Below are 16,785 nucleotides of genomic sequence, written 5' to 3'. Positions count from 1 at the left end.
CCTCTGAGTTTCTGAGCCCCATATGGCAGCCAGAAGGGCCTGGAGGTGGGGAAGACCTGAGCTCTGTCACTGGCTAAATGACTGTACACCAACCTCTTCAACCTCCCTCTGAGTCTCAGTTTTCCCAAGGACTAAAATGACCTCTGACCTCGGCTCTAATCACACATAGGCTGAAAGCTGCTTATGGTAACTCCTACTCTATCCTTTGTAATTCAGCCCTGACCTTGGGCTCCATATATGTCAATTCATCACATGAAAGATTCGATTTTACTTTTTTCTCATCGTCCTTACCTACCTGAAAACACTGGTCAAAGACTCCCATTTAATCCCAGCCTGGTTTCACAGCCCTCCTGCCCTGTGTCCTCTTCCCAGACAGTGGCTCAGATGGACCAGAGAAAGGCATGCTACCTCTTCCTCCCTGATCAATAAGCTCCAAATCACCACCTCTGGCCTGTTCTGTGGGAGAGAAGGGGGAGGCTATGTACAGACACAGGGCAGACCAGGAAAAGGATGAAGGCCCTCAGGGATTGGCAGAACTGGAGTCTCCTCTTAAAATTAGGCTGCCCTTTGATATGGAAGAAGTTCTCAGACAAGACATCATTACCCACAGGGGACAAAGGAGCCCAGCCCGATGATACTGCTTGATGGTGACAACAAATAGGATAGATGTCAGCCAGCACAGCTCTGCCAGCCGCCACGTGGCCTGGCCCAGCCTCACCCTCTCAGGAGGACTGGGCTTTGCTAGAGATCAGAGGAGGCAGAGGTGGAGCATATGAACTGCTGAGGGGGCAAAGGCAGAGAGGAGGGAGAGGGCAGAGCACACATGGGTGAGACTTCCTGATAAGGGCCAGGCTCAGAGTGAGGTTTAAGGAACAGGAGGCTGAGGTTTAGGGCTTTGTACAGCAAACTTCTATGGAGATGGGAGTGGGCAGGGCAGACGGGGTCCCTGAGGATGTCTGGCCTGCTGTCTGGGAAACTACTGTCCAGTCCAGGGTTCAGGAATTCATCCCCCCGAGTAAGGAAGAGCCCTGGGAGGTGCTTGGGCTGAATCGGGTCATGGGCCAGATGGAGGGGCAATGGATCCCTCAGACTGGACTGAGCATCTGTCTTAGTGACCCCACAGCAGGGCAGAATCAGCTCCCTGAGCCATTTTCTAAGAACCCACTACGTCCTGGGCTCTGGGTGGATGCTTCATGTGGAGTACTCAATGTAACTGACATGACTTCTTCATAATTAAATGAGGTTCATGTCAGAGATGTTAAAGGATTACAGTCATCCTGGTCCCAGGCAGCTATCACATGCTGCTCTCATCCTGCCTGGTTCTGGACTGAAACTGTGCAGAATTAGAAATGGCAGGTGCCTGGGAACCAGTCAGGCACACAGTCCCCACCCCCCAACACCCCTCTGCTGGCCTCAGGACCCCATACAGATCACATTCCCTCATTGAGTCCAGTGCCTTCTCCTTTAAATGGTTCATCCATAAATGACTGTTGAATAAATAACAGCTCTTCTTCACCCCTTCCATTTATAAATTCCTGGAAAAGTTTTTGAAAGAGCTGTGAAATTTTGTGTCTATCACAGACCAGGTTTGGACTTTTCTTAGATTCTATGTCTTTCCCTCACTCCCTGCCAGAAAGCTGACCTGAGTGTTTCCCTTTTTAGTCAGTTGAGCTGGTATATCCACGTACGGCCAGTTACGTTCTTAGTGAGAGCGTGAATAGAAATAGATGGGCAGAAAGACTCTTTCTAACGGCCCCTTTCAAAAAGGCCCTAAAAACACAAAAGTAACAAATTTTGGCACTATCAATAAAATGCCAATGATTAAGGATCAAAGGTGCCCCCAGTCCCCAGGTTTAAAAAATGTAAGAATTGTCAGAGGCCTGCATTAGGAACACTCTAGATTAGTGCATCTCAAAATATCTGTGGTAAAGGAGCAGATTTTATATATATTTTCTAATTCATCATTGACCTATCCATTTGTAAAATACAATATAAATTACCCCAGAAATGAAATAAGAAAACAAAGCAAACATAGTGCATATCAAATGTTTTAAATTATTTTATTTTTTATTCTATTTTTGGCTGCAGTGGATCCTCATTGCTGTGTGCAGGCTTTCTCTAGCTGCGGCCAGTGGGGTCTACTCTTCCTTGCAGTTTGTGGGCTTCTCATTGTGCTGGTTTCTCTAGTTATGGAGCAAAGGCTGTACGCATGAGAGCTCAGCAGTTGCAGCACACAGGCTTAGTTGCCCTGCGGCACATGGAATCTTCCCAGACCAGGAATAGAACCCACATCCCCCAAACTGGCAGGCAGACTCTCAACCATTGGACCAGGAAAGTCCTCATTTTTTTTTATTACACATAGAACTACTCTGCCACATTGCTCTAAGGTTTCTGAGCAGTTATCTCCAACTTTGTACTTACCTTGTCAGGAACCAGTAACAGGCAGCTCGTGGACACAGGCAGGTTCTCAGACCACGCAGGAGCCGCACTGCCCCGGGATGTATGCTGCAGCCTGGTTGTTGGCCTGCAAGGGGGTTGTGAGGTGGGGGGGACAAAACCCCGGTGGACTGCTGAGCTCTGTACACGGGTCAGTAGGAGCTGTCGTCTCAGACCCTGATACCCAGTAGGATGAAGGGCTCTTGGAAGGAATTGTCTTGAGGTCACACAGCTGGAAAGTGACCAGTACAGGACTGGTCTCAGCTCTCATCCAGGGCTCTTCCAACCTGCCTTGAGGAAGGACCCTGGAAAATGCCTCCCAGATGCACCTTCAAGGAAGGAGGGGTGGTCCCAGTTGCAGAGCTGCCTGCATAGGGGAAACTGATCCTAAGACAGATCCAGGCAGGATGTCAGCCTCGGCCACTTTGGCCCAATTCAGGATTACTCTGATGAGCCATTTTGGTTTGCATTTACCCCTTGCACAATTCCACTGTCTTCCTTCCACAAAAAGTTTAGCCCAAATCAGGAGCACTCTGATGGGCCATTTTGGTTCAACTTCTCCCTCTGCCCAATCCCACTGCCTTCTCTTCCTCTTACAGATGTTGATGCCTAGGGTCCCCTTAATAAATATTCTGCAGACCAAATACCATCACAGAATCCACCTCTTGGAAAACCCACCCGGGAACATCATGCATATATGAAGGATGAATTCCCAATATGAGACTCAGAGAGGTTAACTAACTTGTCCAAAGTCACTCAAATTTCAAGTGGTTTTCACACTTGCAGAGCCAGGACTTGAACTCAAGTCTGACTGCAAAGCCAGAACCATTTGCCTAGTGAGTATGACCTCCTGATTACAAGCCTGGAAACAATGAGTAGAAGGAGAAAAGTCAGCTTTAATTTGTGAAATTTAAAGTAACTCAATACAAAGTGACACACCATTTTGGAAGACTTTTTGACAGTTTCTGACAAAGTTAAATATAGGCTTATTGTATAATACAACAATAATGTTCCAAGTATACACTCAGGTGTTTTGAAAATAAGTCCACAGAACAATCTGCACATCAGTATCTATATAGCAGCCTTATTCATAATCTCCAGTCACCAGGAGCAACCAAGATATCCTTCAGTGGGTGAACTGAAAAACACACTGTCCTCCATCTATACAATGGAACACTGCTCAGAAACAATGAGAAATGAGCTATTCAACAATAACATGAATGAACCATAAACACATTTTGTTAAATGAAAGAAGCCATAAAAATGGCTACACCGTATTTGATTCCATTCATATGATTTTCTGGAAAATGATAATTACAGGAATAGAAAACAAGTTAGCAGAAGTCAGGGATTTAAGGAGTAAGAACCTTTGATGAGGAAGCAGGGGAATTGTTTAGGATTGTACAACAAATTTAAATGGTATTGTAGGATGTATACATGAGACTACATATTTGTCAAAACCCACAAATGGTGAATTTTAATGTATAGAAATTAAAATTTAAAACTCAGGACTTCCCCGGTTAGTGCTTTGACTGCAGAGGCATGGGTTCAATCCTTGGTCGGGAAACTAAGATCCTACTGGCCACACAGCATGGCCAAATAAATAAATACATAAAACAAGCTTAAAAATTAACCGAGAAGTTGATGAATCCCAGGATGGAATGTAGACCATTACAAAAGAATCTTAACTGAATTACAAATGTAGGATAAAATCTCATGGAACTGAGTGAAGAAAAAGGACTGACCAAAGTAACTTTAGAAAATAGTATATTGACTGGAAACTGCCAAATTATGAATATGGGTTAATATACAGACCTGTATTTCCAAGCTCTGTCTTCTGAGAGAGGCTGAAAGCCAGGCCACCCGAGTAGCAAGTAGCACAGAGACCTAATGTGTTGTTTCTAATACATTCTCTAATGAATGGATTTCTGAGATACTTAGAGAAATAACTGGTGCTAGGGTAAGGCCAAGGAGCTTCCCCAGTGGCTCAGCAGTAAAGAATCCACCTGCAATGCAGGAGACCCAGTTCAATCCCTGGGTTGGGAAAATCCCCTGGAGGAGGGCACAGCAACCCACTCCAGTATTCTTGCCTGGAGGATCTCATGGACAGACGAACCTGGTGGGCTACAGTCCATAGGGTTGCAAAGAGTCAGACGTGACTGACACAACTGAGCACACACTCAGGGTAGGGTCAGACTATAAGATGAGTCTCACAGTGTCAGAAGTAAGGGAGTGGTCAGGACACAATGACAGGAGCATCCCAAAGAAACACAGGAGCCAAACTAGAAACGCTCCCAAGGGCAATGGCTGGAACAATTTGACTAACAAAACAAATAACATGCTGTTTTGCATTATAACTCAAAGTATAACTAAATGTCCACAGTGTATACTAATATAAATATGACTGAATAATTTATATACAGGGTAGAAGAGACAGCTCCTTTATAGAAGAATCCCAAGTAACTCATGTAGACACTGTGCTTTCAAGGAGGTTGTGTACAACCCCTTCCCACTTGAGCTGGGTTAAGCCTAGTGGCTTGTTTCCATTGGAGAAGGCAATGACACCCCACTCCAGTACTCTTGCCTGGAAAATCCCATGGATGGAGGAGCCTGGTAGGCTGCAGTCCATGGGGTCGCTAAGAGTCGGACACAAATGAGCGACTTCACTTTCACTTTTCACTTTCATGCTTTGGAGAAAGAAATGGCAACCCACTCCAGTGTTCTTGCCTGGAGAATCCCAGGGACTGGGGAGCCTGGTTGGCTGCCATCTATGGGGTCGCACAGGGCCGGACACGACTGAAGCGACTTAGCAGCAGCAGCAGAGGGAAGAAAGGAGTTGAAGGCAAGGGAGGAACAGGAAGAAACTGCACAACAGAAAACCTGGCAAACACTACCTGAAGATCAACAGGTAATCAAGGTCCGCGTCATCAGTAATGTCATGTTGATAGTATGTACCCTTGATACGATGTAATGAGAATGTCACTGAACTTCTATCGTCTGCGTTCCCACACCCCACAACCCCAGTCTAACCAAGAGAAGAACATCAGATAAATTCTAGCTAAGTGACCTTCTCCAAAACACCTGACCTGTATTCCTCAAAACTGCTGCTAAGTCGCTTCAGTCATGTCCGACTCTGTGTGACCCCATAGACGGCGGCCCACCAGGCTCCTCTGTCCATGGGATTTTCCAGGCCAGAGTACTGGAGTGGGGTGCCATTGCCTTCTCCAATTCCTCAAAACTAAAGGTCATCAAAAACCAAGGACTGAGAAACTGCCACAGAGCAGAGGACACAAAGAGCACAAGATGACTAAATGTAAGGGGTCTTGGACGGAATCCAAGGCTAGATAAAGGTCATTAGGAAAACTTCCTGAACTTTGAATAAATTGTGAGGTTTAGTTAGTGGTAATGTGCCAGTCTTGTCTCTTGGCTGTGACAAACGTACCAGGGTAATGTGAGATGTTAACATTCGAAGAAACTGGGTAAGGGGCATAGAGGAGCTCTCTATACTGTCATTGCAACTTTTCTTTAAATCCATCACTATTCTAAAATTAAAGTTTGAATTAAATTAAGGAAAATTCTATCGGATGCTGTATTAGTTTTCTGAGGCTGCTTATGAAAAATGACTGCCAGCTTGGCCACTTAGAACAACAGATATTTATTCTCTCTCATTTCTAGGGGCCAGAGGTATGAAATCAGTGGCATTATGCCAGTTTACAAGTGGTGGGCAGCGCCTGGCTTCCTCATGAGTCTCTAGGGGAGAAACTGTTTTCTTATCTTTTCCAGCTTCTAGAGTTACATATATTCCTTGGCTCACAGGCCCTTTCTCCGACTTCAAAGCCAGCAAAGAAGGAACTTCAAATCTCTTGCTCTGTTTCTGTGTTGTCTCATCTCCTGCTTTCTGGATCTAGTCGAATCTGTCCCTGACTGCCTTACAAGGATACATGTAATTCCATTTAAAGCCCATCCAGATACTCCAGGATAATCTTCTTATCTTGGGATCCTTAATTTAATCACATATGCAAAGACCCATTTTCTCCTCATACAAGGTAATATTCATGGGTCTAAGGATTAGGACCAGATATCTTTTGGGGGATGCCATTTTAATCCTGCCACAGATAACAATCAAGTTATTCATTCTCTTGTAGTTTCAGATTTCTCATCTGAAGAGAGAGTTATGCATGCAAATATATGTAAATTAGGAAACCTGCTAGGAAAGGCAGGGGTCTGAAGAGCATCTTGTCCTGGACAGATGAGTCCTGACTTGTTAGCAAGGTCTGTGGTGATGAGTCCATGGTGGTATAGGGAAAGGACCCCAGCTGGGAAGCCTGTGACTTGTGTTCAAATCCTGGCAACTTGCAAATCACTTTGCATATCTGGAGTATTTTGCATTTCCAAGAAACTCTCAAATGTTAGTCTGGCCCTGAGAGAATGCTAGGCGGGGACCTCTCAGACTCCTGTAACCATGAGATGTTATGATTATAGACCTTCACTTTCCTGGGGTCTTCCTAGCGCTAATGCATCTTGGTCCCTCCTCATTTCAAGGTTTAATTTTTTTATTTGGAAGATAATCGTTTTACAAGCTTATGTTAGTTTCTGCTATACAACAACATGAATAAGCTATATGTATACCTATATTCCCTCCTTTTTGAGCCTCTCTCCCACCGCCCATCCCACCCTTCTAGGTAATCACAGAGCACCTAGCTGGGCTTCCTATGTTATAAAACAGCTTCCCACTAGCTATCTTATACATGGGGCTTCCCTGGTGGCTCAGACTGTAAAGAGTCTGCCAGTAATGCAGGAGACCCAGGTTTAATCCCTGGGTCAGGAAGATCTCCTGTAGAAAGGCAGGGCAACCCACTCTAGTATTCTTGCCTGGAGAATCCCATGGACAAAGGAGCCTGGTGGGCTGCAGTCCATGGGGTCACACAGAGTCGGACTCGACTGAGCAACTGACACTTAGTGTACATGTCAATGCCACTCTCCCAATTCATCAAGCTCTCTGCTCCCTCCGTGTCCACAGTTCCATTCTCTGTGTCACTATTGCTTCTTGCAGACAGGCTCATCAGTACCGTTTTTCTAGTTTCCATATATATGCATTAATACAGGGTATTGTTTTTCTCTTTCTAAAAGACTTACTTCACTCTCTGTAAGATATAGTAATATATATATGGTAAGATATATATATATATATATATATATATTTGCTGTGTGCATGGTCGTTCAGTTGTGTCTGACTCTTTGTGACCCCATGGACTGTAGCCTGCCAGGTTCCTCTGTCCATGGGATACTCCAGGCAAGAATACTGCAGTGGGTTGCCTTGCCCTTCTCCAGGGGATTTTCCCAACCCAGGGATCAAACCCAGGTCTCTTGCATTTGCAGGCGGATTCTTTACCATCTGAGCCAGCAAGGGAAGCCCAAATATATATATATACAATGGAATATTACTCAACCAAGAAAAGGAATAAAAATGGGTCATTTGCAGCAGTTGTAGCAATGTGGATGAACCTAGAGTCTGTCAAATAAGGCTGATTTTCACTGAGCCCTCTGGAGGCAGTGTAGTGTCCCAAGGAAGTGGCAGGCTGTTGCAGAGCCTTTGTGGTAGGGGAGGGGAGATCCCCTTTGCTTCTCAATTGCTTCTAGCCAAGCTGTGTCTACACCAGGGTCAGCAAACTACAGCCATGTCTGAATGATCTGTGAGCTAAGAATGACTTGTACAGCTGAACACTTGCCATCACTTGATTATAGGTAGGGATGACTAAGCTCCAGATGTCATCCTCTGAAATGTCTGCCCTTATCGTTGGTAGACCTATAGTAAAAAGGAAACAAACAAACAAAAAAACAAACAAAAAAAACCAACTGTACTCAATTATTTACTTTAAATTTAATGTATTATAATTTTGTGAACATTTCTCTCCCTCCCCTTCCCTCCCCTCCCTTCCCCTCATCCTCCCCTCCCTTCCCCTCATCCTCCCCTCCCCTCCCCTCATCCTCCCCTCCCCTCCCCTCATCCTCTCCTCTCCTCTCCTCTTTATGTAGGAGAGGACTACATAAAGTCCTTGCTTGGCCTCTTGTCCTGCAAAATCTCCACCAGCCCTACATTCCATTCAAATCAGTCTCAAACCATCCCCAGATCCACCCTGCACTTGGAGCCAGAAGGACCTCCCAGTGCAGGTCTGACACCATCAGTCCTCTGATGAAAACTTCCAGTGGGTTCTCTGTGTCCTCAGGATGTCTCTAGCCCCTTGGCCTGCTTACTGCCATTTGCAGTGTGGGCTCTGCCTTTCTTGCCAACTGCCCCCCTACCCTCCTCCAGCCTTGCTGAGCTTCTTTCAGTTCCCTAGGGCATCATGTTTCCCCTACTGCCAGCATTTTGCACAAACTGCTCCCCCTTCCTGAAAGCCCTTTTACCCAAATGCAATTCTTGGTATGTCAGGAGTCCTCTTGATACACCTCTTCCAGAAAGCCTTCCTTGATCCCACCCCTTCCAGGCTGTCATGTGTCTCCTCTGGGCTTCCACAGTTCCCAACTTCTGTCTACTGAGCATTCACCAAGCTTTTTAAATACCTGTGACCTCCATCAGCCTGAGAGCCTCTCAGAGCCAGGAGCAATTTGATTCTGAACTGACGACCCTTGTTTCTCACTGGCCATGTTCCTGCTGGCTCCTGCCACTCGGGGAGGATGTGGGCTAAATGTCAGAGACTGCAAGTCACCACCCCCATTTCATTCCTTTCATGACTGCAGGTCCTCATCTGTGCACTGCAGGCAGGGGGACCCCTGGTCCTGGATGGACTAAGGCCTGGATCAAAGGTAGGAGTGGAACTGTGGGGACATGGATGGGGTGGATGGGGCAGGAGGCAGTAACTGAGTTTCCAGATGCTTTTATCATTGCTTCACAAGCAACACCAGACTCTGGGACTGCATGATCTGAGCAATTCCAGCCAAAGGTCACCCTTCAGTGGTCAGCTGCAACCAGCCTGCCTTGGACCTTGCCCAACTCCCTACCTTCCCCTCCCCTGAGAGCCAGGAATTAAAAGGACCTGGCTGGCCATGCTTTAGGCGTGAGTTCAGGAAGATGCATGTGCAAGCAAGTGTGAAAATCTATAGGTAAGTGTCTGCAGGAATATCAGTGTGTGTATATGTGTTCCTATATATGTGTATATCGTGTACGCACTCCTGTCTGTTCCTGGCTCATGTGTCTGAATGTGCCTGGCTGGGAATGTGACATCTTGCATCTGCAAAGCAGGAAAGTCAAGCCCCTCAGTCCTTCCAGACTGTGACATCTGCTCCCTGGGCTTCCCTGACGCTGTACCCTGCAATCTCACTCCAAAGCTCTGTCTCACCTGCAGCTGTGAGACTCTGTGTCAGAGTCTGCTTCTGGGGACTTTGAACTAAAACAGGGAGCTAGGCTCAGAAACCAGTGACCCCAACTACCGTCACACCACCTGGCTGAACAAAGAGCATGAAGAGCCCACAAGGGGACGGGTGTCTCCAGAGGCTCCCCTTGGTCTGCCATGTCCTACCCTCCTCGCTGTAGCCCCCCAAATCTCCCCATCTTTACTGTAAGCCCAAGGCCCTCTCTGAAGCACCCCACAGTCCTGGTTAGGAAGATTTCTCAGCCTGCTGAGTCCCTGTTTCTGAGGGTGTCCCCTTAAGCCATCAGCTCCCGTTAGAGGATGAAGCAGTCACGGTCAGAAAGCAGGGAAAGAGACATCCTTCCAAGTGGGGTCAGTGAGGCAAGAGTTTCTCTGCCAACACCCTCCACATGCTGACTTCAAGGTGGTGCAACTGGGAGCACATGGGGGTCCAGGGGACAATACTAGACCTTCCGTTCCTCAGAGGGGGCCTCTTATGGTAGAAAGGGCTCCATTCTGGAATACGGGATTCTTCATCCCAATGGCACCTCTGTCATCGTCTGGTTGAGTAACTTCAGGGAGTCAACTGATGCTCAATATCACTGTCTGTGAAATCAGCAATGGAACACAGGGAATATGCCATTCAGAGCACAGGATGCAAGCTGCAGACCCACCCATGTGCGCGACACTCTCTCAGTGAAAGAATTGGCTGCTCACCTGTCAGCAGCTTCATTTCCCCTGTGTCACTGGAGATGCCCGAGGACCAACCTCAGGCTCGTGAGAATGATGGGGTAACCACAGAACCTAGGCAGTCCTACTTTGGAGTCTGCTTTGGAGACTGATGGCTATTTTTGCTCACGTTATGGACCATAACAGGGCTGTGTAACTGGCTTGGCCATGTGTTCTTGCTGACTTAACATACTACCTTGCTTTGTAAAACCAGATGACTTTTCACAAAGGACACACTGTCTGGTGGAGGGAGAGTTAAAAGGGTTCCCCCTCCTTTCTGTCCCACCTGCCTCACCTCTATTGCCTCCCTGGCTTCAGAAAGAAGAAACGGATTCCCCAGGAGCCCCAGGCCAGGGCTGGGGCCCAGTGGAGCCTCAAGACAGGTGGGCTAATTGGATGGGGCTGGTGTGTGTGTGAGCATCTGGCAGGGTCTGCAGTAGGGCACAGCCAGATTGCCTTTCCTTTCCATTTGTGAAATGAATAGAAATAATGCAGGTTTAGCTTGTTCTGTTTCTTCAAGTGATAGAATGTATTTATTTTGTCAGGTTTCTTTTCAGTATTTTAAATTATGGTAAGATATAAGCAACATAACGAAGATCATGGCATCTGGTCCCACCACTTCATGGCAAATAGATGGGGAAACAGTGGAAACAGTGTCAGACTTTATTTTTCTGGGCTCCAAAATCACTACAGATGGTGACTGCAGCCATGAAATTAAAAGATGCTTACTCCTTGGAAGGAAAGTTATGACCAATCTAGATAGCATATTGAAAAACAGAGACATTACTTTGCCAACAAAGGTTCATCTAGTCAAGGCTATGGTTTTTCCTGTGGTCATGTATGGATGTGAGAGTTGGACTGTGAAGAAGGCTGAGCGCCGAAGAATTGATGCTTTTGAACTATGGTGTTGGAGAAGACTCTTGAGAGTCCCTTGGATTGCAAGGAGATCCAACCAGTCCATCCTGAAGGAGATCAGCCCTGGGATTTCTTTGGAAGGAATGATACTAAAGCTGAAACTCCAGTACTTTGGCCAGCTCATGCGAAGAGTTGACTCATTGGAAAAGACTCTGATGCTGGGAGGGATTGGGGGCAGGAGAAGGGGACGACAGAGGATGAGATGGCTGGATGGCATCACTGACTCGATGGACATGAGTCTGAGTGAACTCCGGGAGTTGGTGATGGACAAGGAGGCCTGGCATGCTATGATTCATGGGGTCGCAAAGAGTCGGACATGACTGAGCGACTGATCTGATTTGATCTGATAAGCAACATAAAATTTTTATCATCTAAACTATTTTAAAGTGTACAATTCAGTGGCATTAAGTACATTCACACTGTTTCAACCATCACCACCATCCAACTATAGAACACTTTTCATCTTGCAAAATAGACGCTCTATACCCATCAAATAAAAATTCCTCATTACCCTACCCCCATGTCCCTCTTTTCTAAATTTGTGCAAGGATTGGGTTTGGTGGTGTCATCTCTTTAATCAATACATATCAGTGCTTTCCTATGTGCCTGGCACTGCGCTAGGGCTGACACAAGAGCAAGTCTAGGGTCTTCGCTGACTCCGATGGTGTAGGATGCAACAAGTCTGAACAAAATCAAAGAGAATTTTTTTTTTTTGTCTCTTCATTCAATAAAATTCTCCTGACCCTGTGACCAAAGAGGGCAGGAGACAGTGATGGAGGACACGTTCTCCTCACCCCAGAGGTGCTCACATCTGGTCCAGGAAAAGAGGGCTCCAAACACTAGCCATGCAGGCTTCCCCTCCCCAGGCCTCAGCTTTCGCAAATTCCACCCACACTTCCTCCCTGAGGAAGCCTAGGGGAACCAGCACCCCACTGCCTTGGCTGAGGAAAAGCACAGCACCGGGAACCTGTATCCTGGGATCCAGCCCGGAGCTACCAAGTCACACTGGACGAGCCTAAACCCCTAACCCTAACCTGTCCCCTGCCCTCCGGATCTCATGCTGCTGTCAGTTTGGGACCATCAATCCCCAACACACACACACCCCAAGTGGCCCTTGTCATAACTGAAGGAGATCATGAATATGAATGAACTTTGCCAATAAAAGTGCTCTGGGGACATGAGAGCTCTGATCACAGCCTTCTGTGATTTGTAATTTAGAGGAAGGGGCATGACTATCCCTGTGGGCTGACAGCTCCACAGCTGCCTCTTGATCCCCTCCCACCAGGCTTCCTGACACAGATGTGAACAGCCCCGGCCTGTTGATTCAACCTGCCCTCTGCAGAGGATATGAATAGTCCAGAGTTGGCCACAGACTGAGCAAAGGTCACATAGCAAACAGGCCTGCCCTGCCCTTCTCGGGTAAGTATTTTATTAGCTGGCCTACTAGATTATCTTACTAAAATAAATGCATAAATATTTCATATTGTCCCGAATAGATCCATATTGTCCAAATAGTATTGGAAGGAAACTTAGAGACTCTCAAGAGTAATAGAAATGCTACTCTTGGTACAATGTCTCCACAGTACTGCTATTACTACTTTGCTCTACAGGTGATGATAATAGCTAATATCCTGTTCCAGGCATCATGATGAAAGTTTTATATGGGTTCATTAGTCTTCACATCATTCCTGTGAGGTAGGTTTTATCCATATTGGACAGACGAGGTAACTGAGGCATATAGACGTTGAGTAACTTGCCGAGGGTCATGCTGTCACATGGGGCAATCTGATCTGGAGCCCCCATCCTCACCCTTCTATGGGCCACCCTGCACATCAGGGAGACTGAAGGAGTTGGTTCAACGTCATAGAAGAGGAGTACCTGACTCAGGCCCTGACACGTAGCCCTACAGTCAGGAGTAAGCCACCGTGGAACACCACTCACTTCTGCTCTAGACTGACACTTGAGGTCATCTGCTGGGACTTCATGGGCAAACTCTCCCAGAGAGGATACGGAATGAGATCACCACATCAGTGCCTAGAAGAAGGGTGCCAGTGTACTAGTGGAAGAGAGGAAATCAGATAGTACTCAGTGAAGTCTTAAAGGTCTAGTGGGCTCAACATGTCAGGTGGAAGGAATTGAGCACCTCGGCTACAGGGGAGTCAGACTGACCTCAAGCTCTTTGCCACAGACCTCCACCATTACTCCCTCCCAGGAAGATCGCGTGGGGCACCACAGAGACCTACCCTCCACCATTTTTCACAGTCAAAAAGCCACAATCTTGGACTTCCCTGGTGCTCTAGTGGTTAAGAATTTGCCTGCCAATGCAGAGGACACAGGTTTGACACCTGTTCCAGGAAGATCCCACATGTCTGAGGGCAACTAAGCCCGTGCGCCACAGCTAGTGAGCCCAACCACTCTGGAGACCCTGTTCCACAAAAGAAACCATCTCAATGAGAAGCCTGTGGACCATAACTAGAGAGTAGCCCCACCTTGTTGCAACTAAAGAAAGCCTGCGAGCAGCAATGAAGACCCAGTGCACTCAAAAATAAATTAATTTTTTTTAAAGCCCAATCTCTTGTTCTGACCCTTTCTACCAAAGCAAAATCTTAAGCTTTTGGTGATAGACAGAAACAAACTTTGTTCCAAGGACCTAGGCAAAATTACCTTGCCTCTGAGGGAAGAGTAAAAGCAAAATCATCTACTTCTTGGGAGAGAAGTAGGAAACTTTCTCACTGCCCCTAGGACACAGTCCAAGACCCACTGTTGTCACAGAAAGGATAGAAAACCCTTCTCTCCCCTTGGGGTGGCAGGGCTCAGGAAACTGTCTCCTGCCCAAGCAGTACCCACCAGGCAGAGGTGGGTACTACTGGGAGAGGGGCAGGAAACTCTTTCCCACTCCAGACTAATCACAGATGTGTGTGAGTGCTCAGTCACTGTTGGGTCCGACTCGTTGATACCCCATGCACCTTAGCCCACCAGACTCCTCTGTCCTGGGACTTTTCAAGCTAGAATACTGGAGGGGGTTGCCATGCCCTCCTCCAGGGGATCTTCCCAACCCAGGGATTGAAGCTGCACTTTGGCATTTCCTGCACTGGCAGGCGGATTCTTTACCACTGAGTCACCTAGGAAGCCCCAACCACAGATAGAAGGTAGAAAATAGTTGCCACAGGAAAGAGGTTGAGGAAACTGAGAAACCCCTATGTCCATGACCAAGGTGTATAAGGGCCAGCCCAAGACTCAGCTAAACCCACAAACTGAGGATCCACTGTGCCTGCCATGACCCTATCACAGTATAATAAGCCAGTAACAGTCTACCACCCAGGGAAGAGACGAGTATGGAGAGAGATGTCCCCTGTGACATAGAAATACAGGGACTATGGAAAACCAAGAGAGTTGGGCAAAAGCCCTGGGAAAGACTTCATCAAAATTTTAAAATTTGTGCTTGAAAAGACACTATCAAGAAATTGAAAAGACAACCCACAGAATAGGAGAAAATATTTACAGAGCATATATCTGATAACAGGCTCATGTCTATATATTAATATAATATATATAAAGAATCTTACAATTCAGTAGCAAAAAGACAATACAATTAAAAGTGGGCCAAGGACCAAAAGAGACATTTCTCCAAATAAGACACAAAAATGGCCAAGAAGCATATTAAAATATGCCCAACATTATTAGTCATCAGGGAAATACAAATCAAAACCACAGTGACATAATACTTCACACCCACTAGAACAGGCACCCATGGCAGACAGTGAAGAGGAACTCAAAAGCCTTGTGATGAAAGTAAAAGCGGAGAGTGAAAAAGTTGGCTTAAAGCTCAACATTCAGAAAAGGAAGATCATGGCATCCGGTCCCATCACTTCATGGCAAATAGATGGGAAAACAGTGGAAACAGTGTCAGACTTTGTTTTTTGTGGCTCCAAAATCACTGCAGATGGTGATTTCAGCCATGAAATTAAAAGACGCTTACTCCTTGGGAGGAAAGTTATGACCAACCTAGATAGCATATTGAAAAGCAGAGACATTACTTTGCCAACAAACGTCCGTCTAGTCAAGGCTATGGTTTTTCCTGTGGTCATGTATGGATGTGAGAGTTGGACTGTGAAGAAAGCTGAGAGCCGAAGAATTGATGCTTTTGAACTGTGGTGTTGGAGAAGACTGTTGAGAGTCCCTTGGACTGCAAGGAGATCCAACCAGTCCATCCTAAAGGAGATCAGTCCTGGGTGTTCTTTAGAAGGAATGATGCTAAAGCTGAAACTCCAGTACTTTGGCCACCTCATGCAAAGAGTTGACTCATTGGAAAAGACTCTGATGCTGGGAGGGATTGGGGGCAAGAGGAGAAGGGGACGACAGAGGATGAGATGGCTGGATGGCATCACTGACTCGATGGACGTGAGTCTGAGTGAACTCCGGGAGTTGGTGATGGACAGGGAGGCCTGGCGTGCTGCAATTCATGGGGTCGCAGAGTCGGACATGACTGAGCGACTGAACTGAACTGAAATGAAAATAAAAAAGTCAGAATGTAACAAGTGTTGACAAGGATGTAAAGAAAAGAACTTTCAAAGACTGCTGGCAGGAATGTAAAACCGTGCAGGCACTTTGAAAGGCAGTCTGGCAGTACTTCAAAAAGTTAAACATAGAGGTACCATTTCACTTAGCAATTCCACTCCACTCCTAGATATAGACCAAGAGAAATGAAAACAAATGTTTATGTACAAAATTATACGTGAATGTTGATAATAGCATTATTTTTATTGGAAAAAAATTATATTTTGGAAGAACTCACCAATAAGGTGACAGAATTCCAAAATCAAATTGCATGAAAATATACGTTGCAATTTCTTTGTACAATAGGTGAGAAAACTCTGCAGTATCAGAAGAATAGAGGCAAAGAAATGTGAAGGGCTAAGGAGAAGGGATGAGGATAAATAGCATTTTTAATAGCAAACCCAGAAGTTAAGTAGAAAGCCTGTTGCTATGCCTGCTTTATTCATCCATCCTCCACATTAGGTAACTGAGGGCAAAAAATAAAACCAAATCAGAGTTTTGTGTTGCTGGGAGTAAATGTAATCATTTTAAATCTGAATTGAATTCAGAACTAAGTCTTTTTAGTTCCCAGGGATAATGACTGAATTCAAGAGCTCTTAACAACAACAAAAATGTTATTGCTGTATCCAATCTGAGAGATGGGTACAGGTACAATACAAAGTTACAAAGCCTCTAGTGATGACCACTCCTCTGAAGTCATCATTAAAAATCAAGTAGTTGCTTATTGAGTACTTGGGTATTTGAACTACATGATTTGAAAACTTCCTGGCAGACAGAAGAGATAAAAGTAAAGGGG

The sequence above is a fragment of the Bos mutus genome, chromosome 15 (genome assembly GCF_027580195.1).
Source record: "Bos mutus isolate GX-2022 chromosome 15, NWIPB_WYAK_1.1, whole genome shotgun sequence".
Taxonomy (NCBI): domain Eukaryota; kingdom Metazoa; phylum Chordata; class Mammalia; order Artiodactyla; family Bovidae; genus Bos; species Bos mutus.
The sequence above is the reverse complement of the archived record's forward strand: the minus strand, read 5'-3'. Positions refer to the sequence as shown.